Source organism: Protopterus annectens, chromosome 4.part1 (assembly GCF_019279795.1).
Source record: "Protopterus annectens isolate FY-2018-M chromosome 4.part1, PAN1.0, whole genome shotgun sequence".
Lineage (NCBI taxonomy): Eukaryota > Metazoa > Chordata > Ceratodontiformes > Protopteridae > Protopterus > Protopterus annectens.
Genome location: NC_056734.1, coordinates 32,764,636 through 32,788,332, shown reverse-complemented (window position 1 = coordinate 32,788,332; position 23,697 = coordinate 32,764,636).

Genomic DNA, 23,697 nt, shown 5'->3' with positions numbered 1-23,697 from the left:
GCAAGGCCATTGCAGGCAATCATGAGGAGTCTCTAGTGCTATGCAGTGTGAGTTACAGACAGGGTTCATAGCCATGACTGTGTTCAGATACAATACATATATACTGTGGAATGTGATCCACATCACTGAGGTTTATACACACTAAACCATGATGTAGAGGTTGTGACACAGGTCACTGATGGGTATACGGATGACATCCCTGCACATCTGCAACCATATTGCTGCAGCCTGGCAACTATGGGCAGACATGGCACACACGTCAGTACACCATGTCCCACATGACATCTGTGTACCACACACACACACACACACACACACACACACACACACACACACACACACACATGGAGCTAGTATGGCATTTATGTCCATCACCAGCAACGGGAATGTACTGTATCTGTGGCCTGATGTGGATACTGTACAGGTAACTGCTCTCATGTTGCAACACCCTCAAGATGTTCAGCACATCCTATGTGGTGGATTGATGTTACGCCTTCGCAAGATGTGCACAGGCCTGTAGGATGTCTAGCGTTCCACATCTACATTATGACCATTATACAAAGGCCATGGCTGAACCATGTGTAGCCATTGTACAACAGGGTGTACACACAAGCACAACACTTCTAGTGTGTGTGTTGCTCCATGTCTCTGGCCATCCTCCATGGCGATGTGTGTACATGTGTTGTCCAAATTATAGTGATGGACATCTATTTCACATGTCTGTGTTGTCCCATATGACATATATGCTCCACTGACAACAGGGTTATGCAGATAAAGGGTGGTATGTGGGATATGTTTTCAGGTTAGGTAGGCAGTGTAGCAGTCAGGCCAATAGATGTCATGGACATGTCACGATAGCACATCACATTGTGTGACATTCATAGCAGGGCTATGATCCACACCGGTGAAACCTGTGTGCTGGCCATACTCCAGCCCACTATGTAGTACTGTTTGTATTCACCACATGTGTAGATCAGATCTGTTGTACGTTCATAAAGTGAACAGCACCTCCACCATTGTATGCACAGCTGTCAACACATCTGGCAATAAAGTTTGTGAGGATTCATGTCGGTGAGATAATTCACATAGTTTGCAAGTGTGGTACATGGATAGTCATTGTGATGCATTGCAAGTCCGACCTGTATATTGTGACAGGACCATACATTATGTGTACATGTTGTGAATGGCCACATGGCAGATAGATTTGTGTATTACGGTTCCTGATAAATAATAACACTCTCACCTGCAATGGGTTGCTGTTGCCGCGAAATGCCAGAGGTACCTAAATAGGAGTAACACAGCAGTATGAGCATAATCCACCCCTGTATAAAGGCTACAGGGAGCAATGTGCATAACACTTACATTAGACTATACTATGGTGTCTGCACATGTGCGCATACACAGAGTAGCATACTATAGTATGCGGCATGTGTGTATACATACCTTGCATATGATGTTACATTACATATTGTACAGTAACACATGCAGCTATATGGAATATAGTTGTTATAGGTGCAGTACTGACTTACCAGGCAACTCCAGGCTCAGTGGTTGAGAGACACCCACCTCCACAATATCGGCTAAGGCTAGTGGATGTGGTTCTGCAGGTGTCCCCAAATTGGCCAGTATCTCCTCGGTACATGTGAATGGGGGCTGAGTTGGTTGTCCACCACCTGTTGCACCTTGTTCCCTGGCAATTGCATTTGCTTACTGTTCCGCCCATCTAATGAGGTCTGTACAGTGTCTGTGCACCTGCTGGTATGTGCGGTTGTGGCCAACCACATCATTAACCCTCCTGCGAAGTTCCATCTACAGGGCATCCTGCTGCTGTGCATCCTGTGGCACATGGCTGAAGAGGATGTCATGATTATCGAGTAGGTATGGGATGAGGCCCTCATCCTCCAAGCGTGTAAAAGGGTGAAGCCTTGCACACAGCATACCTGGAAGACATAATGATGGAGACAGGTCATAGAACCTCAGAGACATACAGAGCTACAGCTGGACATACATGTGTATCGCATTACTTCAGTTTAAATAGTTGTATTTGCAAACCTACATGACACTGACGTGTTTGTGTCACATACATGTGACACTCAATGTTGAGTGGATATTATCACCATATATATGTGTGTGTGTGTGTCACCTGATTACACTGCTCATACTCCATGTGGTTGCTGTCTTGATGTGGGCATGTCTGTTTGCCTGTACTCGTGTTCCTACCTATCATCACATGGCTGGATGTGTCCACATTAATGCAGTCGACCTTGATGCAGTGTATATGTCACATACAAGGACTTACACTGCCTTAACAGACATGACCTGTGACCCTGCAGACATGCTCACATAAGGTTTTACATGTATGTGTTCTGTCATATACATCTACATGGAACTGTACAGTGATTCAATATCCTGCCATGTATCACCTGTCTTGCACATGTGATACACATGAGACACTGGCTAGCCCGATGGTATTTGCAGGGATGGATATCAACTATGGCATGTACAGTCAAAGTCAAATAGTGGGCTATATGCCATGGGCCATGTATGCATCTAGGATGAAAGGTTACCTGGCAGTAGCCGACAGGTGGGTTTGTGGGGCCAGGTGGAGCAGTGCCACATTACTGATCCACAGGGATAATGATACATATACCATGTGTTACCATGTGGTCATCACACCATGTCTGAGCGGGGAGGGATGTGCAGCTTTGACGGACAGGAATGCATAGTATGGCTGGACTATGTCAAGTGTATGGGACAAGGATATGTCCAGCATGTGATAGGTGGATGTCCATGAAGTATGTGTTCGAGATCAGGATGAGTACGTGTAGCATGTCCGACATCACTGGGTTGGACATGGATTTATTCAGGGTATGCATCATCCTACATAGTGGAGATGGGGAATGGGAAGGCTGGTGTAGGCCATATGCACATGGCCAATGCCCCTTAAAGGAAATATGTGATCTGATATGGGTCACTTGACTGGCCTGTATGGCTGGACAATGATCTCTATATTCATGAATGGCACCCTATTATTATTAGGGTTGCCACATATGACTCCCTGATGGGTGTGGTGACGTAGCTATCACAGGAAAGACAACTGCCCAGCTGCATCCCCAACACACAAGTGTCCATTATGATGACCGCTGCCTAGGTGGTAGTTCATGGGTACAGGGTTGTTAACATAGGGGTGACAATGCGAGTCAGCTATTGCTCCTAGGTCATAGTAATTCACATACATCAATAGGCAGATGCCTTCTGTTTGTCTGTGAGGTATGGGCTACAATGAGGGGGAATAGAATTCATTAACCCTGACATACTGTAGCTGCCACTGGTGTGATGATCATGTATTATTCAAACACCTTCTGAGGTGTTGTTTCTGCCAGCAGTCCTGTTGCTAAACACTCCTGTGACATAGGAATGCACATCTAGTATACCAAGTGCAAGTGGTACACAGTATGGGTGATGATGTCCTATGACCTGGCAAGATTATGATATGCAGTGTGACATCAACCATACCGTCATCTACATCTGTACTGCTGACATCACTTACGTGATCAAGGTTCATGGCCTTCCAGACCAGACTCAGCAGGGTAGTAGTGCAGTACTTCTCATTATCAGTGGTGTCTCCCCCTTTGTTGGGTTGTGATACCTGTTGGTGTGCACCATTCAGTGTGTACACAACCTGACATGGAGCTATGTTTTACATGATGTGTACGTGGAGAGCATCTTGTTTTGCCATATGTGTATGATACAACCTGTGATGTGGGCAGGTCCCATGCAGACTGAGTGCAGTTTGTACCTGCATAGTTGTGGGTACAGGGTCCCTGTGGTCTACATGGATATATGCTTGTGTACCTGTTCGGGGGATGGGGCTGTGTTTTTATATTATCCAAGACCCTATCTGGATTGCTTATTCATGCTAAGCACTTGTTCAGGACTTGTAATCAGTACATAAGCTAATAATTACTATAGCCCACAATCTTCCACATCACCTACAGGTAAGGGTGAACAGGTTTTGTACATACTTTTCTCACTTGCATAGAGTAATGTAGCTGTTGTACTCACTTTCCTCACTTATCTAGGTGAATGTAGTTCTATATTCAGGCATGTCCAAGAGTCAACTGCCAGTGTTCTCACCTGTCTATCTAATGAATCTGGACATCTTGAGGCAATGTACACATTGTCTCATGTACACAGACAAGCCTCTCCACCTACCACCCAACACTACAACCATTGAGAGATGCACTCATCTAGCCAAACTGGAGGTAAAGATCTCTACAACCAAGCCTGAGCCTGACTGTCATGTGGAGAAGGTACACAGCCGCACAACACCACACTCATCACATAAGCCTCACTGTATCTACCCCACCATTAACTGGGAAAACTACTCATGTACCAACACATTAGCTCAACGATTTCTGGAATTCATAAACGCCAATGCCCTGACTCAACATATCCACACACCCACCAGGGGCAACAATATCCTAGACCTAGTCATTACCAACATGAGTGACTGATGCTCCACACGTGAAGCCAACTCTCTGTTGGTCCAATCAGACCATGTGCTGAACACCGTTGATATCCACATCCTGTACCTAACCCCCATTAATTGAACCACAGTATAATATGTCTACAAGGCCAACTACATGCTTCTTAAGGCAGACATGCTGGATGTCATGACACCCATGCAGATGGACAGTGCTGTTACAACTGCTGAATCCTATACAAATGCACTCTATAAGCACTTACAGGAGTGCATGGCTTGTGCTATCCCAAACAGAACCAGGACGCTATATACTCATAATTAACTAAACCAATCTGGTGGTCCCCTGCCATAAACATATTATACTACAGGAGGAAGACACTGTTGCAAACAAGAGTACAATACCATGCGTGGAAGAGATACCTGGCCAGTCTCAGTAAGAAGGTGAGATCCCTTATACGATCCTCCAAAGCTAGCTATGAAAACTTTAGCGCAACTAATACCAACAACAACCACGGAGCCTTGATGTCAACAACCAGATCTGCTCTGAGTTACAGCACAAAGGCACGAACCTTACAGAAACAATGGATATTGGTATCATCCTGGCAGATCCCTCTCAAAGCTGCACACTCTGAAGGCAATATCACAGCATCCATGGGACTGGACAACATCCCAGGCTTCGTTTTACATGAACTTCGGATCGTACTGTCTCCTCATCTATGCATCATGTTCAATAATAGCCTCACATTGGGCATAGTGCCCCCTGAATGGCGCACAGCAACAGTTATCCACAAAGGTGGTGCCACAATGGACCACGGGACCTATTACCCTATAGGCCTGACTAGCCTGGTCTGCAAGGCTATGGTGCACATCATGGATTACTGTCAGAGACATTGGGTAACTCCCAACCTTTGACCTCTCCCTGTTTGGCATTGTTAAGGCTGGAACATGCCTCCTATACCTAGTGGACTTCTTAGAGACAGTTACCAAGGCATTAGATGAGGGTAAGGAGGTCCACACAGTCTACCTAAATCTCTCATAGGCTTTCAACACCATTCCTCCTTCTGGTATTATCATCATACCCATCCACCTGAACAGTAACCCAAACGTCATGTGATGGTTTGCAAAGTGGCTCATGGACAGAACACACACAGTAGGAGTTGCATACCCTAGGTCCGACCATTTACAACTGCCGTCCCCCAGGGCTCATTCCTAGGACCCCTCATGTTCGGTATATACTTTTCTGATATACAGACAAGCACAGGAGGGTTTTGGCTGAAAATATTTGCAGACAACTGCAAACTAGGGGACATAATTGTTTCCCCAGCTGTTAGAGACACCCTCTGGAAGGGTCACACTGAGATGGATACCAGGTGTTAATATCATGGTGTCAAGCTGAATGCCTAAAAGTGCATAGTCATCCCCTTTGGATATAACTAATTACCCGCAGACTACCACATAGGTGCTAGTCCCCCTACATACAAAAAAGGTATTACAGGATCCAGAAACACCAGTAGACAGCAATCTCTCCTTCAATACCCATAATGACAAGTTGGTTAGAATATCCTTCTACATGGCCCCCCTAATCTCTAATGGGTTCACATCCAAATAAGAGGGCCATTGTGAATTTACACATGTCATATCAGACCCATTAAAGGATACAACACCACCTTTGGGATATACCTTACAAGACAACTGCAACAGCTTGGAAGACCACACCAGTACCACACCAAGAGGATTACTGACCTCAAACAGATGATCTATGCAGCCCAACCTACGAAACTCCAGCTGTACACAGTTGCATACTGCATACTCACAGGTGATCTCTGCTTGACAGACAAGGCCCATGTCCAACTCTGTATTGCTGGATATGCTCCACCTAAACAGAAGCCCCTAAGAGCCACATGCTCTAGGGATATACACCTAACCACAACAATGAGTAGGATGTGCTGAACAGATAGATTCCTGACCCAGACACTCCCTATGCTTTGGAACGTGATTCCAATGTAAATCAGGCAGGGCCCCTCATGAGCACTCTTCAAGGGAAATGTTGCTGTGTGGATGGGAGACAGACCTGTACTCGGGGATCACTGTAGTGGCTCTGCTGGACAGAGGCACAGGGAACTATTGGCTCTGCTGTTCAGAGGCACAGGGTACCAACCTATGGGGGTGGCGAAAGACAACACATGCTACCTAGGCTTACAGATACCCTTGGTAAGACAGCCTAGTACCTACCTTTGCACATATTACATGTCTTATGTGCATAGATAGTTAAATAGCTCTTCCATTTTACTTTGCTATCATGCTGATAAACTGTCGGCTCACTAAAAGACATATGTATCCTGTTATTGTGTATTCTAAATGCCGATTGACATAACTAATGTTTGCCTACCATTACAGTAATGCTATGTAGCTTGTAATACATATCTGCCTACAATACTCTACTCAATGCAAAACATACTTGTACAGTGGCCCAACCTTGCACATGTTATTCTCTGTATTACACCCATACATATGGCTACAGTTACAATATATCAACTTATATTATACCCTGTTATAGCACATACTTGTTGGACCAACACTGCCACTGACATCGGCTGGTGAGGAGTATTTCTGTTCTAAGCCCTTATATAGCATCCCTTGTGGTGTATGCAGTGCTTGCCTTGTGACCTACAGCAGTACACACAAATACTGCAAGCATGACTATGCTCAATAATACATCACTACAAGATAACTGTTTCCACTATATGGACTGCGTGCACTTTAAATACTACAGAATAGTACTACATACACAGACATACTGACTGTTCTATATACATTATTAGTAACCCGACGTATCGTTAACAGTTGATTCAATCCTTTTCGGTTTGTGTTTCAATGTTATTTGTAATGTTCCACTGGTATATACGGATGGTTTGAATGTGTGATGATACATCCCTTTCTAGTTACATATCGGTAACATGTGTTATCCTGTCCACCAATTGCTGTTCCAAAGTAGTTAATTGGATGCACATCAGCTGTGCAGCTACTCCATTAGCCGATACCATGGCAACAGTGGTGTATAAGTGAGTACTCCTTTTAGGGGTTGTCCATTTGCCTTACTTTCGAGGGAGATGGCATAGATGTGTTATTGCGATGTATTTCAACAGCTATATGGAGACACACAGAGATATATTAGCTTCATGACTCCAGTGGACTGTGTGTAATGGCTAGCTGATTTAGTTCTACATGTGAGTACAGCTGTTATATTTCAGAACAGTGCTACTTATGCAGGGTTTGTTTGTACCTGATACTTCTGCAGATGTTTAAGTCTGGCAAGGATGTTTGGCCAGCTCAAGGCCATATGGCTATGCATGAACTGTTATGTGGTGTACAGTGTGCTCACCAGACATCCTTGATTTGGTGTACAAGTGTAGCATACTGTGCTGTTACTCATTAATTGCTAACACATCCCGGTGTACGCACAACCCTCTGAAATGGGATTAGTGCAAACAAACCCTATTACATCAGCAGCTGTTCTATTGTATAACAGCCGCTATTTCACTTAGGGCCATGTTAGTGTGTCTCTGACAAGGTATGTTAAGGCTTCTGCAGATGTCGTACAGTATGTGAATGATTTGTGATGTTATTACAGTTTGTATTGTAATATGTTTGGGTGTGGGGTTGATGTTGGTGGGTGTGCATAGCAAATGCAGGTGTGTAGGAACAACTGCTTTTATACACAATCGCTATGTGCGTGAGGGTTCCTTCCCTATTTGAACACCTATCCTTTTGTGGACTACTACAATGGTATTTGCAGGCTGATTCATTAAGGCACTGTTATGTGGTTCCTGTATAACATGCAGGTGATGTTAGTCCTTGAATCCCTTCGGTAATACATCTGAATGTAATAACGTGTTGCTACATAATGGCTGTGTATTTCTGTCATAGGTATTTGCAGTCATTGTAGTTATGTTGACTGACCCTCTTTGGCTAGTGTTGCTACCTTTTCATATGTCCATAGTGGGTCCTTTTCGGGACACACATCTGATTTTACAGGCCGACACAAACTCACAGTCAGTACAAGGGATAGAACTTTCCTTTCTTATCTAATTATAAGCTTATTCTTGTAGCAGTTTAGTAGCTTATCCTGTTTCCTGTACCATGTAGGTACTTTAGATACAGAAATAACTATTGTATGCAACTATTACAGTACATATGGGACATAATTATGTCTTACAATCTCAGGACATTTGCAACGTTTAATATATTTGGTCAGGACACAACCGCCCAAAGAGGGATTGTCCCTTGCAAAGTGGAACAGGTGGTAACACTATCATTGGCTCATGTCCATAGCACATATTTGTAATGGTGTATAGGCATATACTCTCCATATCCTTTGTTCATAAAGGTTGGTAGTGGCAGAATGTGTGATTGCTATGGTCTGTGTTATGCAAATATGTGAACACTTCAACAGCTGTATATGGGAGACCTACAGAATTCCGAAACCACAGTGTTTTGATGCACACAGTCCCAAGAACAGACTCCCATACCCCACCTTACCAACATTGACAGTAACTCGCGAAGGTAACACGAACATGGAACACACACATGCACACACAGACACACTGCTACCCAACACATCCAAACAAACCATCCTACACTACATATGAGCAGGTGGCCAAGCCCCCCTACACACCTCATGTAGGTGTCTGCGCCCCACACACCACCCACTACTTTAATATTCTACATCCCAGGTCGCACAAACAGAAGCACAAAGCTAACCCACAACCACACATTACAGCCCCCCAAGAACACACACCACACACAGAACACACAGTTACACACACTACAGCCCTAAGAAACACACGTACACACAGTAACCTACCCAAACCGCAACAGCAGAAGCACTGACTAACTGTCCATTAACATCGTGAGATTACACCTCCCGCATCTGGTGTTTCAGTACTGTGTTCTTTTGGATCTTAAGCCCCGGGATTACGTGCATCGGTATGTAAAGCAGTCGGTATGTGGTAGGTATCCCATTTATATGTACCTCCATGGTTATGTAGATGCTGTTAACCTATCTATATATTTACATATGTATGTATATCCCCATATATCGACATATCTCTCTCTCTCTCCCTCCCTCTCTCTCTATATATGATTGTGTATATATATATATATATATATATATATATATATATATATATATATATATATATATATATATATATATATATATATATATATATTAATATATATATATATATGTATATAAAACATACACCTTTCATTGTGTACATGCTGGTTTGTCCTATTTCAACACATTCCTACCTTTTGTGTTTTATCCTGTCAGTATACATGACTGCCATTGGTACATCTCAGGTAGCTTAGTGGTATGTTATTGTGATGAATGTGTACATGGTTGCCTGTTCTAATCCTGGCAGTGATATCTTACCTCTCAGAGCAGGCACTGGTAGTGAAACGGTGATGAACACACATTTCAGTGGTTGTGTGTTCCACATGTTTATTATTCTGTGGAGAACTACCTACATATGCAAGCTGTGTTTCAGGTATACTATGTAACATGTACACATCTGTGAAGATTCCTGTCAGGGATACTCCCCATTATTTGGACACACATCACTGATTACATTATACAAAACCCCTCACTAACACTCTCGGGAATCCTTGCAGAGTCAGTGGTGAGCAGTAGCTACACCCCAGGGATCCTGCAAGTGGCTCTGCTCCACAGAGGGACAGTTAGTTGATCGATGGGGTGGTGACAGCAGACACATATTGCCTATGCTTATGAGTGGCCTCGGCGGTTTGCCATGTACCAACCTATGTATCTATGAACCTGTACATACAGTATGGACACGTGCTGATAGCTTAATATACTGTTCAGGTATTGACTTAGCTTGTGCCAATGGCGGTTGTGTGTACAATAGTTGAGGGCTAGCTATGTAGGATGCACACAGTAGACCACCTATACATGACAATTTACAGGTGGTCGTGTGTGTTTGCCATCCATGTTTGCTGTGTGTGCGGGTGGAGAAGGGTATCAGTCCATGAGTGCCTACACTGTCAGTGTGTGGGCTATACGTTCCCTCCTTGCCAAGGCATGGGCATACTGGGCATGCCTCCGTCTGCCTACTGGGACTAGCACAGGGTGTTCATGGTCTGAGCCCCCCTGTGCCTGTGGGTCCCTTGGCAATGGTGGTGGTGGGCTGTGAGGGCCTTCACCATTCTGTCCCTGCTGCAGCTGCTTCCACAGGATCATATTGTGTAGCATGACACATACTATGAAGATGTGGGCACACATTCCTGGAGAATACTGCAAGGCTCCATCAGATATGTCCAAGCAACAGAACCATGATTTCAGCATCCCAAACACATGCTCCATGATGATTCTGGTTTCTGCGTGTGCCTCATTATGGCATTCTTGCGTGGCTGCGTGTGCATTTCTGATGGGTGTCATCATCCATGGTTCCAGTGCATAGCCAGCATCCCCCACCAGGTGGCCATAAGGGATGACCCCCTGAGAAATACCTGATACAGCTGTGAGGCATGCCAGATGTGGGAGTTGTGATAGCTTCCAGGACCGCCGGCACACACATCCATGATAACGCCCTGGGCATTGCACACGACCTGGCATTTGATGGAGGGGAATCCCTTGCGGTTTATGTAGCACCTACCCTGCTCACCGAGTGGTGACTTGATGTGTATGTGTGTGCAGTCTATTGCACCCAGTACCTCCGGGTAGTCTGCCACATGGTGGAAGAGACGCATATTGCTGGCTAACTCCTTCTGCATTCGGGTGAAGTGTATGTGCTCATTGGCATGTGGTAACATGGCATCCAGGAACTGGTGGAGTACCCTGGATGCTGATGCCTGTGAGATCCCCATAATATCCCCAGTTGGCCTTTGAAAGGTACCTGTGGCTAGTATTCTCAAGCTTACACATACCTTCGTGTCCACTGGGATGGGTTCCCCTCTGTTACTTCTGGCATGGCCGGCACAGCTCAACAAGTTGCTGTATGATGCCCCTGTCCACCCTGTAATGCTCTACTATCTCCAGATCATGTAGCCCCTGGTAGGTTACCCTAGGTCTGAACACTTGTCTCCTCCTCCGGTGCCTGAGATGCTTAACAGCATCATCCTCCACACCACCGTCAGTCTCCAACACATGCTTGTGAATCAAAGCTATGGCAGCCCCTAACATATACATATTAAAAGCTCCCCATCTGTATTCACCAATGGTGCAGAGTGTCTGGGAATACACAAGTGTGTGTGGGGGGCTTTCACACCTTATACTATTGTGCAATGGATGATGCTGGTGTAATTGGGTGTGTTTGTGCTATTCCAGCTGCAGGGTATCTTAATTATTGGTTTTACAGCAGGTACTGCTATTGTTGGGCCTTTGGTTTTGACTTACGCTTGTCTGCCCTGATTCATCTATTGCCCTTTACTTCTATTTTCAACCCGATTCACCTCCCATTGTCAGGCATGCATCCAGCTGTCGCCTTTCTTGTTTTGTGCTTCCACAATCCAGGATTGTGTTGGGAAATGTGTTATGTAGCTGATCTATAGCAAGTTTGCTTTGTTCTGCTGTGACAGTTCTCTTTTCTTTGTTGCACGGCACCTCCCCTTTCCTGTTCTGCAGGTAGCTGCTAGCAGCCTTGTTAGCTGTTGTCTATGGCTCACTGTGAGGTTCTAGGTGTTAATTTCTCATTTGTACTCCAATTACCATGCTGAAGCATTTCCTTATTGTCTTCCCACAACCTTCCTGTTTCACCTAAGTTGCACGCCACGCACGCCCGGTTTCCGGCTTTTGAGCGTTTTCATCCACGTTCACATGCACTTTCATTCACCTTTTGTGCTCTCAGCTAAGCATAGCTATGGCTAGGTGGCTTTGCTTAGCAGCAGGCAACCCGGATTACCAATGCTCCAATGTGCTTACAGCTACACTGGCGCACACCTCTCATGATGTCATGTTTACCTCCAGGCCACTCCTCAGTGTTGTACTGCTGTGGCATGTGGTACATCCTTACGCTGGCGGGATGTTTGTGATTCAGTATTACTTGACTCATTTGCATGGCATTGACTACTAATTCCTAGTTACCATGCAGAACACTGTCACAGACCCTTAGCAACCCTTGTGCCTTGGTTGTGGTGTAGCAAGAGTACCATTGACTATTATGGCAAAATCATGATTTGTGTTACATTGCAGTTTTATGACATCTAAATATATTTTCCTTGTGTTCCCGTTTGCGCACCCATGCACTGCAGTTCTACTTTGCGTTAGTGTGGCCATGACATTAAATGTTATTTTTTATGTGCTGTGCATGTTTTTTTATGACATTGGCTGTATATTTAGCCATTGGCATATGTTAACATTGTAATACGTAAGTTTGGTCTGCTTTTCTGGCTCCGATGTTGTGTTTGAAAAAATGTAAACCATTTTTTTGGTTTACATTTCTGCATGCTTATGCTACGCCTGCACCACTTCATGAATCGCTATATGCCTTAATTTGCATGCTACACTGCTGTAAATTGAGTAATTAGCATGCAAGCGCCGTGAGCTGCACAGCTCTGGCGTACGCTGGTAGTGCACGTGGAAACAGCTCTTACCTGAATTGCTTGATGGCCATATTTGTCGCTAGATCGCCAACGCTACTCCAGCGCATGGTGCAAGCTTCATAAATCCCGGGGATGATGTCAAAATACAGTTGGGAAATAATAAGCTGATATTTAAAGAACAATAAAAATGTCTATTTTATCAATGTTCTGTAGAGTGAGGCTGCTATAAAAACTGTTCTAAAATTCTGTTATTTATGAAGCAATCCATGAAAATATGTCTAATAGATATGAAAGCAGTTGCTGTTTCTGAGTTAACAAATATCTTCAATACAAAATGTTGGCTGTTGCTTTTAGCTTCCTTGCCAAACATTCATCTCTTACTTATAAAAAAACCCTCCACAAGACCATAATCATTTGCTGTGTATGCTTGCATTATTTATAACTTTTTACGTGTCTTTCTCTGTCTCTCTTCCACTTTTAAGGAAACTTACTTTACAATCCAGTGATAGTTGTCAAACAAAACTTACCTATTTTTATTTCACATTTATGTCTGTATATATCAGTACATGTTAGCAGAGGTGTGCATTTGTGCACAGCTGCATATTTTTCCTAATTATATTTTAAGAGCTGTCTCTACTAAAATCAGTCAGTACTTGCGAGACTTCATATAAGAGTTTTTAGTGTTACATTCATCTTGGAAGAGAAGGGCTTCCTTTTAAATCATACAGTGCAATTATTTTGTTGCTTTCAGGAGTAATGGCTATGTCACTAGTTTAACTGTTATTCAGTGAAACAAATGGACTGGGAGATGCTGTATAAAGCAATTACATCTCAGTATAGGCTGCGACCATTTGTATTACTTCGTGGCAATTCATAGTGGCCAACATAAAGTAGAATATGATGGGTTTTAGTATCAGTTTGTAAATGATCACCAGATAAGGCACAAAGAGCCAAAGTTTGATTAGATATATTATATTAGAAAGGCAGTTCACAGCTAGATCATATTTCACACGTGTCTCCTTTAAAATGTCACAGCAAAGGAGTAATAAGAGTTCAAAGTAGGACATATTTCTTAAAAGAAAATAATAGAAACTGCACACAGTCAAAAATAATTTGCTAGAGTAATAAACGCTTAACAACATTCAACCAGGTTCTTACTTGAGGGCACTGCATAAAAATAGGGTCACCAGACTATGTTGCTGTTTTCAGACAGACTATATAATGCAGAATGAACTTTGTATTTATTTAAGAATCTGTCATGATTCAAGAGTCTTCAGTTAGCATTTTTCATACTATAAAGATTCCACTTGGATATAACTTTCACAAAGGCCCTAGAAGAGTCATTAATCTGTGGGCAGCAATATGTCTCAGTTCTTGCAGTGAAGAAAGATAAAGCTACATTACAAAGATTAAAATTAGCCAAAGAAACTTGCACCAAAACTAACAGACTGAAATGTTTATTACAGAGAGTGGTTAATATAAGGAACAGTAACCATATTGTGAAAATAAAGTTTAAAACATGTGACGATACTGCAACAAATAAATGGATTTATGGAGATTTAAGCTGTAATGCCTGTATTCATTGCTATAAGGTAAAGTACAGGCAACAGTCTATTTACCATAAAAATATAATCATTGGCATGTAAGGTGCTACAGATGTATCTTCAGAATAATTGCATTATTTAGTTTAAATTTTAATTAATTTAATTTATACACCTGTTACCAAGGTAAAAAGAACTTTGAGGCAGAGATTGTATCTACTAAGACACTCTGTGTTGCATGAAAGGCAAAACCTTGTTTACAGAAAATAATTGCTCTAAGTAAAACTTGTAGGTGTGTATAGTGCAATAACTTAAATGACACAGGAAATATTGCTACTTTTAGAGTGGATTCCGATATGAGTACCTTTCTGAATATTCAAGTTTTACTGTAGTCATGAAGTCAGACATGTATGAAAAGCATCACCTTATTTATCTTTAAGGGAAGTATTTGCATGCAGTGATCATTCCAATAACTGTCCTTTCCTCTTTACATATGTAATTAAAGATAAACATATATACATAAGGCATTCATGAAAATCTACTGCCAGTCATTAGCGGACCGGAGTTCCACTGTGGCGACCCCTAACCGGGAAAAGCCGAAAGACAACAACAATAGCATAGTAACTCTTGACTGTCCAGAATTTCACAGACTGCCCAGATTTTTAACTTAAATTTTTGGTCTGCTCCTCATAAAATGTGTGGTTTTCTGGCAGAATATGGAGTATTGCAGTCACTAAATGATGACTGACATTTGTGCTTTAGTCTGTGGGACCAATTCTAAAATCCTTTCTCTCAATTAAATTGACTGTTTTCATAGTGTAGGCCTGCTTTATACATATATATATATATATATATATATATATATATATATATATATATATATATATACAGTAAATTCTCAGCTAACTGGTTCTCAGTTAACTGGAACTCAAGCAACCAGCATTGTCAAGCAATCAACAAAAAATATATTGAAGAAATACAATACAATTTTCATGTGTTGCAGTTTCTGTTTTCTCCCTGCAGAAACACAAATTACATTTTTACAGTTTTAGAGTTTTAAAAAGGAAGATAGGAATACATTTCCTCTCTCCTCAACCGGAGGACAAGTTAAACCAAACAAATAGTATAGGGTGCAGTATTAGTCAGGGCTATTTTTAATAATAAATCTCAAGCAACTAGAAACTACAGTTATCCGGCATCTACCAATACCCACGGGTGCGGTTTAACTGAGAGTTTACTGTAGTCATTTAAATCAGGACCACGTCTTTTTGGAATCTGACTCTTCATATACTCCAGAAAATGCATGCTAATCTAAAAATGTTTATTCTAGCAACTGAGTTTATAAGGGGAATATTTCAATGCCCTTAGTTTTGATTCCTTTCTTCTATTTGCTTTTACTTTGTCTAGGATGCTTGAGCAAAGAAGATGAGAGTTGTGTATACACACATATATATATATATATATATATATATATATATATATATATACACACAGGAAAGGTCATATATGGAAGGTAAATCTGGAATCAGGAAAAAGGCAGTGCACTAGAGTTCTAAGTAAGGAAATATATCACATTATGTTGTAAGAAAAAATAATGAACATTTTACTGTAAAATAATGAGTATCTGTAATCACCTTATTAACGTTACCTAGTAAGTATGTCTGCAGATCAAATAACACTTTTGGAGGTACATGCTATTATAAATCAGTGAATTTGATAATAACCCTACTTCACTCCAAAAATAGACCTTGTGGAAACTTGTAAAGACCTGAAATGAAGTAGAGGGCAGTTTTGTGATGTTAATTTCTGTGGGCATTTCATGAAATAATGAAGCAAGGAGATTTCAATATTCTCATATTGCCATTTCTTATTTTGGTTTCACAGTTCATAGCATATTTATGCATTCAGGAAATGATAGATTGATTCAAAATATATTGATGTATTTGCCTTTTTAATTTCTAAAGTATTCAGAAGTAAACATAATTACAATGTGCTACAGTGCTCCTTTATCATTCAGCTCATATCTTTATCAAATATCAGACATCTGTGTCATTCTGTGATTTATCAGAAGAGCAATTTGGGAGATTAAGATGGATGCTGACCCATGAGCACTGACATCCCTCAGCTCTGATAAGGAACTTAAAACTTCTGAACCAGTCCGGTACAGAGCACACCAAACCCTGAGAAGTATAACTATTATTTAGATACAAAATACATATTGGCTACACCAAAACTGGAAAAAGCAATGTCAGACTCTCAAAAAGAGGAAGATTAAAAAGGATTAGGCCAAACCTCTCAGTCTAACAGCAACCATGTGGTGCTAACTACCATTTTCCAGCTTCAAAGAAAGAGTGAGAAAGAAAAGAAAAATTAAAAGAGGTAAAATAAAAAGAAGAAAATAAAAACAAAGGTCCAAAGATGTCAAACAAGGCTGATAGCATGGACATTCAAACTTCTAAAACTAAATACTCAGCAGTAACTTCACCTGAAAAGGATATAATATCCAAAATACCCAGAACTCGAAAACAACAAGATACAATTAAACCGGTAAATAAAAGTAAACCAGAACAATCCTCTAGCCTTGAGGAACTAAAAACTGCTCTCCAGTCAATCCAAAATTTTTAGATCAGCTCCAATCTATCTGAGACTACATTAACCAAATCGTAAATAGGATGGAAAAAAAGAGGCCAGAGTCTTAGAAAATGAGGTTAAATTAGACCAGCTCCAGAAAGATTCAGCAACCAACTTCAAATCCATAAAGGACATAGAGCAAAAAATGATCGATCTTGAAGTAAGATCCAGGCATAACAACATTACCATCGGGGTAGTTCCTGAACAGATCGAGCGATCAAATCTTTTGGAAATGATTCAACAGATCTCTGCTCTTTTACTGGAAAGCATACCTGAGGCAAAACAAATAATCATCGAAAGAGCACATTGAGCGATACATTCCTCACAAAATACAGGCAAACCCAGACAGACCTACATAAAGCTGCTCAACTACCAATATGTTTTTAAATCATTTCCATCACTAAAAAGAAGAAGCACCTGACTTGGAACAGTAAGAAAATCTTTTTCAACCGAGATATTCCTCTGCAAATAAAACAAGAATGACAAAAGCTGTCACCATTCTGTGCATACATGATTCAAAAAATAATCAAATTTCTGATGAAGTACCCCAACACTCTCTCCTTCCAATATAAAGGCTGTAAATACACTGCAACAACAATTAAAGAAGCAAGAAACACCCTCCAGAATGCTTTTAACAATCTACCTAATCCAAAAGCTGATAAACACTGAACTACTTATATAGTTCATCTCAACAACTGCACCTTGTATCAACTTCATTCCCACAGCTGTAAAAGAAAGCAACCCATTAATTAGCGATCATTCAATCTACTCATCTTAGGAGGGTCCAGTGGTTCCAGTGCACAAGTTCCCAGTCATATTTCTTGTGTTATCCCATTTGTGTGATGGTCTGTAGCTTTGCCCACTTTCCCTGTCTCCCCGTTAATGCAACTTCATGGTTTAGTGCTTGATTATATTCTTAAAAGGACATGCACACCTCTAAAATACCTAGTGAAGCTGCCCAGCTTAAACCATGAAGCCCGATCACCATCAGTCTACAAACCTATATGTAGGAAGAACATTTAGCCTAAAAATTAAAATGGTCCATTGTTTCCTAGTTGAAAGTATCCACAGACTACATGAAGAATCCAAAATGCATGCTGGAACTGCCCCTGAAGACTCAAACTATGTGAAGACAACAATCGGACTACATTCTAGCTGCAGCACAAGTTCTTTAAATTGTAAAGTCTGATGTTTAACTGAGTCTAACTGAGCCAAGATCTGTGCCTGTCCACTAGACAGTCTAGAAACTCTTATGCTTATTGTCACAAAAAGGCTTCGTCTAACCTTCTACCCTCAGTGTTCATTTTTTTTTTCTCATCACTGGGTATTTATCACTACACATGGATGATAGTATGGAAAAAGACAAGCCTTGCAATTTTTTCCAAGCTTTCAGTAAGCATTCTGATTATTTGAATCTCACTGAATGAAATATCTTGTTTGGCTAATACATTAGGTCTTAATTAGAAGAAACACTCCTTCATATAAAACATGAATACAGCCTGCATTCAGAAAAAATTAAGAACTAGTGTTTTTATTTTGGGTTTACTTGAAATTAACAAACTAAGTTGTAAAGATTCCCTTGAAAAATTTTCACCCCAGATTCCCCCTAGTACATCTCTGCAGATCATTATAAAGATATCTTCTGGGACAAGTAGGTTTGTGATTAGCCACAGCATTTGTGCAGAAAGAGATTGGTGCTATTTTCCTTTATCCATAGTTGAATACTCTACTTTTATCTATTTAAATTTTATTCATTCAAGTTTAACCATCCAATTTACTATTCATATTCAAAGACTCAATATGTTGATTATTGACTTGTGGAATGTAAAGGGGATCCAAATGGATAAAAAGAGAAAGCTACTTTTTCATTTAATTTTCAAATCTTTAGCGAAAATAATTTTAGTACAAGAAACACACATGCTACCTGAACAGTGGAAACGTGATATTGGGAAAAAGTAGATAAAAACAATTATTACAGCTGGCGCAAAATCCAATAGTGTGAGTATAGCAATTATTATAAAAAAAAAAAACTTCCAAAAAAAGTATCATGAATTATTATATAGATTCAGAAGGAAGATGGTGTTACCTAACAGTCAGATGCTCTTACCTTGATAAGCCAGTCCTATTTTTAAACATATATGTCCGCTGCTCTAGACAACAAGAATTCTTTATGTCCATCTATATGATCTTAACTAATTTCCCTAAACATTATTATATTATAGGAGGTGATTGCAACACCATACAGGATCTCATATCAGATAGGACAAATATAAAAAGTTGATACAATTCATATGCTACCACTGTCATTACAGAATTAAAAAAAAAAAAACAATTTTAATTTATTTGAGCCATACAACTTCTAAAATAATAACCCATCAAATAATAAATTCACCTTCTATTCTCCCTGTCATAAAGCCTGGTCCAGACTCAATTTTTTTCTTAATATCAGACATGTTTTTGAATACAGACATCAACTTCAATACTGAGCCTAGATTTTTCTCTGACCATTCAAAAATTACTCTCACTATTAATGAGCTAAACAAAGTTAATACTAAAAATAGGGGTTATAATTGGTTATTAATAACCCTGATAGATTCACCAAATTTTATAAAACTTTCAGCCAGAAAATTGTGAAAGTCTTACTTCATCTGTTTAACTATAAAAAGACAATGGTATCTCAGCCTTGCACCTTACCACCTCCCAAACCATCTTTATTCTTAAAGAAAACACAGACCCTAAAATTCTATGGAATTGTAAATCTATTACCCTAATCAATCTGAACATTACATTTTCACTACAATAATGGCTAATAGATTAAAACAGATTATCCCTAGTATCATATCACCTAATCAATCTGGATTCATTGTATTTTGAAAGACTTGTGATAATACGCTTACATTATATGCTATGATAAATTTGTCTAACCAAAAGCACACTCTGCTATTTGCCCTGCCAGTTGATGCCTCTAAAGCTTTCAACAGACTTAATTTGGATTTCCATTTCTCAGTCTTATCCAACTTTGGCATGTCCCTGAATCTGTTCATTATATCAAGACTTTATACTCTAACACTTGTACAAAATTTCAGAGAAATAATTTTTTTTTTCAGATTGTTGTTAAAAACAGAACAAGACAGGGGTGCCCACTCTCCCCCTACCTATTTAACTTGTACATTAAACCACTATTCCTAATTATCATATAGAAAAACCTTCCATCATATTCCCATTCTTTACAATACTAGGATCCCATTATCAACTTTCCCAGATGATATAAACTTATACCTTACATTACCCTATTATGATACGCAAACAATTCTGAAAATATTGATACCTTTTCAGAATTCTCTAACTACAAATTAAACCTAGAGAAATCATTCATCTTTCCAATTATCCCATCATACCAACTGTCTGTCTTTCCACTGACACCTGAAGTCAAAATAAAACATTCCCTGAAATACTTAGGAATACATTCCCTGAAATATTTAGGAATACATTTTCAACAAGACTCAAAACTGTTCTACCAAAGCAATCTTATAAAGTTATGGATAACTTTTCAACAGGGCCTACTTAAATGGAATAAACATAAGCTTCCATTCCTGTCAAAAGTGGCCATCATAAAGATGAACATACTACCAATATTACTTTATGTATTTAATGCCTCTAACATAACTGTTCACAATTTTTTTTAAATGTTATATTCCTCTTATCCTAATTCCTATGGGCCCCATAATCAATCAGAATTACCTACTAAAAATTATTTATCCTCAAGGATAAGGGGGGAATTAACATCCCTGACCTTAAACTTTACTATGACATAATTAGTAGTAACAGAATAGTGGTAATCTCTGACTATAACCCTAATAAGAAGACATGGGCTCCAGTCTAGATAGAGCAGTTCTACAACTATGTCAAAACTGTTAATTGTAATCTGAAAGCTCTTCCTTTCCTTAACAAGGAGAACTTGAAAAACATCAAGCTTCACCCATCTTTAAAGAATAAAATAACCACTATACAACTGTTTTTATCATTAAAACTATTCAGTGCCTTCAGTACTTTGCAACCTTTAGGTTTTAATCCAAACTTTAGGCTTAATAACAAAATGATTGACCTAAACAACTACCCCATCCTAAAGGAAATATGCCTACTAGACATCTACCACTACAGAAATCAATTTATCATTGATATGAGAGTGACGGTAAATCTGCACAAATTTTATACCATTATTATGAGACAACTCAGAAAAATGAGTGCCAAAACTTTGGAAGACCCAAAATTAAGCCTTGAAGATGTAAATACTTTCAAACACTTTGGAGCCTACTTTTAATGAAAAAGAAAATGATCTCCAATACATACAGACTTATAGTCTCATTCAGATATCAAAATGAAATGCTTTTCTCCTAGTATTGCTCTGACCTTAATCCAACAATCTCAACTGACCAAAAAAATCTGATCTATTCAAATAACCTCAAAAATTATCCCCTTTAAAAAACTGAAATACACACAACTAATGATGCTAAATAATATCTATTCCACTCCAGTTATACTAAATAAATTCAACCTTGCAACCTCTCCATTTTGTCCTCATTGCAATCATCAGAAGACAGATCTCCTTCATATTTTTGAGCTGCAAATGCTCCTACAAACTCTGGTGCTCTCTATGATTCAAACTGCAAAAAAATGGGATACAAGAAAGATACCCTTTCCTTGAAATTCAATAAGTTACATATTCCCCGCCTGGGTTAACAAAACTACAACTATGCATACTAGTCATAGCATTTACCCTAATTAAATTCTATATCACCCTAAATTGGAAAGACTGAACTGCACTCTCCTGGAAAGGTTTTAGACAACTAGGAATTAAACACTTAACAGCTCACAAGTTTTTAATGTATAGCCAAAAAAGTACAGTTGTGTACACTTACCATAAATGTAGATGCTCGGGTGTATTCACTATTGCAGTCATCACCTGTGGGTTATCCCTGCTGTGGTAGTGCTTGGCCGGCCTGAAAACCAGAGTCAATGTTTTTCTGCCTCAGCTGCTGTTGTCTGTAGTCTGACATCAGGTCATCAGTGCTATAAAGCAAGGCAGCCAACACCATTACATCAGGTTTTCTTGCCCTATCCCATCATAAGCACAAGGAAATATGGTAAAGGAGTCCTGATGGCTAAAAGCCACCATGGGAAGCTTATGTCTCCCTAGGGAAAGAGGATATAAGGGGAAGGAGGGAGGGAAACCAGGATTGCAACAGTGAATACACTCAAACATCTACATTTATTGTAATCGTACACAGCTGTACTATGTTCTTCATGTTTCACTGTTCCGGTCATCACCTGTAGGAGGATTCCCAAAGCAGAGTAGAGGGGTGGAAAGATTAGTTAGAGCCCCAGGCATGGGTTAGCAAGCCCTGCAGAACTGCAGAGGCAAACCCTACCCTAGACATAGAGAAAAGAGGTAGGTGGTAATGCTTTGTAAAGGTATGGACAGAGGTCCAGATGGCAGCTTCCAAGATGTCCCTGGTGGGAACTCTTCTCAGGAATGCTGTGGAAGTGGAGGCTGCCATGGTGGAAGGGATACAAATAGACTTAAGGGGGATTTCCCATGTAGTCTCTAGTAGAAATGGATACAGTGTGATATCCATTTGGAAATGGTTTGCTTGGAAATGGGCTTCCCCTCAGCCCCTAGGCAGGTCTGTTTTACTGAAGGATTTAGTACAGTCCAGGTAGTATTGGAGTTGTCTGTGCATCTCTAGTGAGTGCATAATTCTTTCACCATTGTTTTGAGGGTTGGGAAAGAAGGTGGGTCGATGTATGGCCTGGTTGAGGGTCACATCAGATACTACCTTGGGCATAAAAGATGGATTGGTCCTTAGGGAGACCCTGTCTGCATGTAAAACGATGAAGAGCTCAACAACCATGAGTGCCTGAAGTTCTGAAACCCTTCTGGCTGAGATGATAAGCAGGAATGCAGTCTACCAGGAGAGGTCTCTCAATTCTGCTGAAGCAGCAGGTTTGAATGGAGGTAAGGTTAGTTTTTCTAAAACATAATTCAGGTCCCACGCTTGTGTGGGTTGCCTTCTGGGTGGTCTGATATTAGAAGCCCCTCTGAGGAATTGTTTAATCAAAGGATATAAGAAGAGGGGCTGGTCTGAATTGAAATGAGCTGAAATGGCTGAGGCATGGATTTTAATAGAAGAGAAGGAGAGGCCACTATTGAGTAACTCAGCTAAGTAGTCCAAGATAAGAGGAATGGAAGGTTGTGAGGTACTGCCCTCTCTGGACTGGCTCTAGTAGCAGAATCTTTTCCATTTCCCTGCTTAAGATTTTCTGGTGTTGGGCCTTCTGGCTTCTGTGATGATGTCTAGGACCTGTTTGCTTAACAGGGACCCCTTGTTTGCTTTTAAAGTATTAGCCATGCTGACAGTTTGAGGGTCTGCAAGCCTTGGTGTAGCATCCCCCCCACCTGACTCAAGAGGTCTGAGA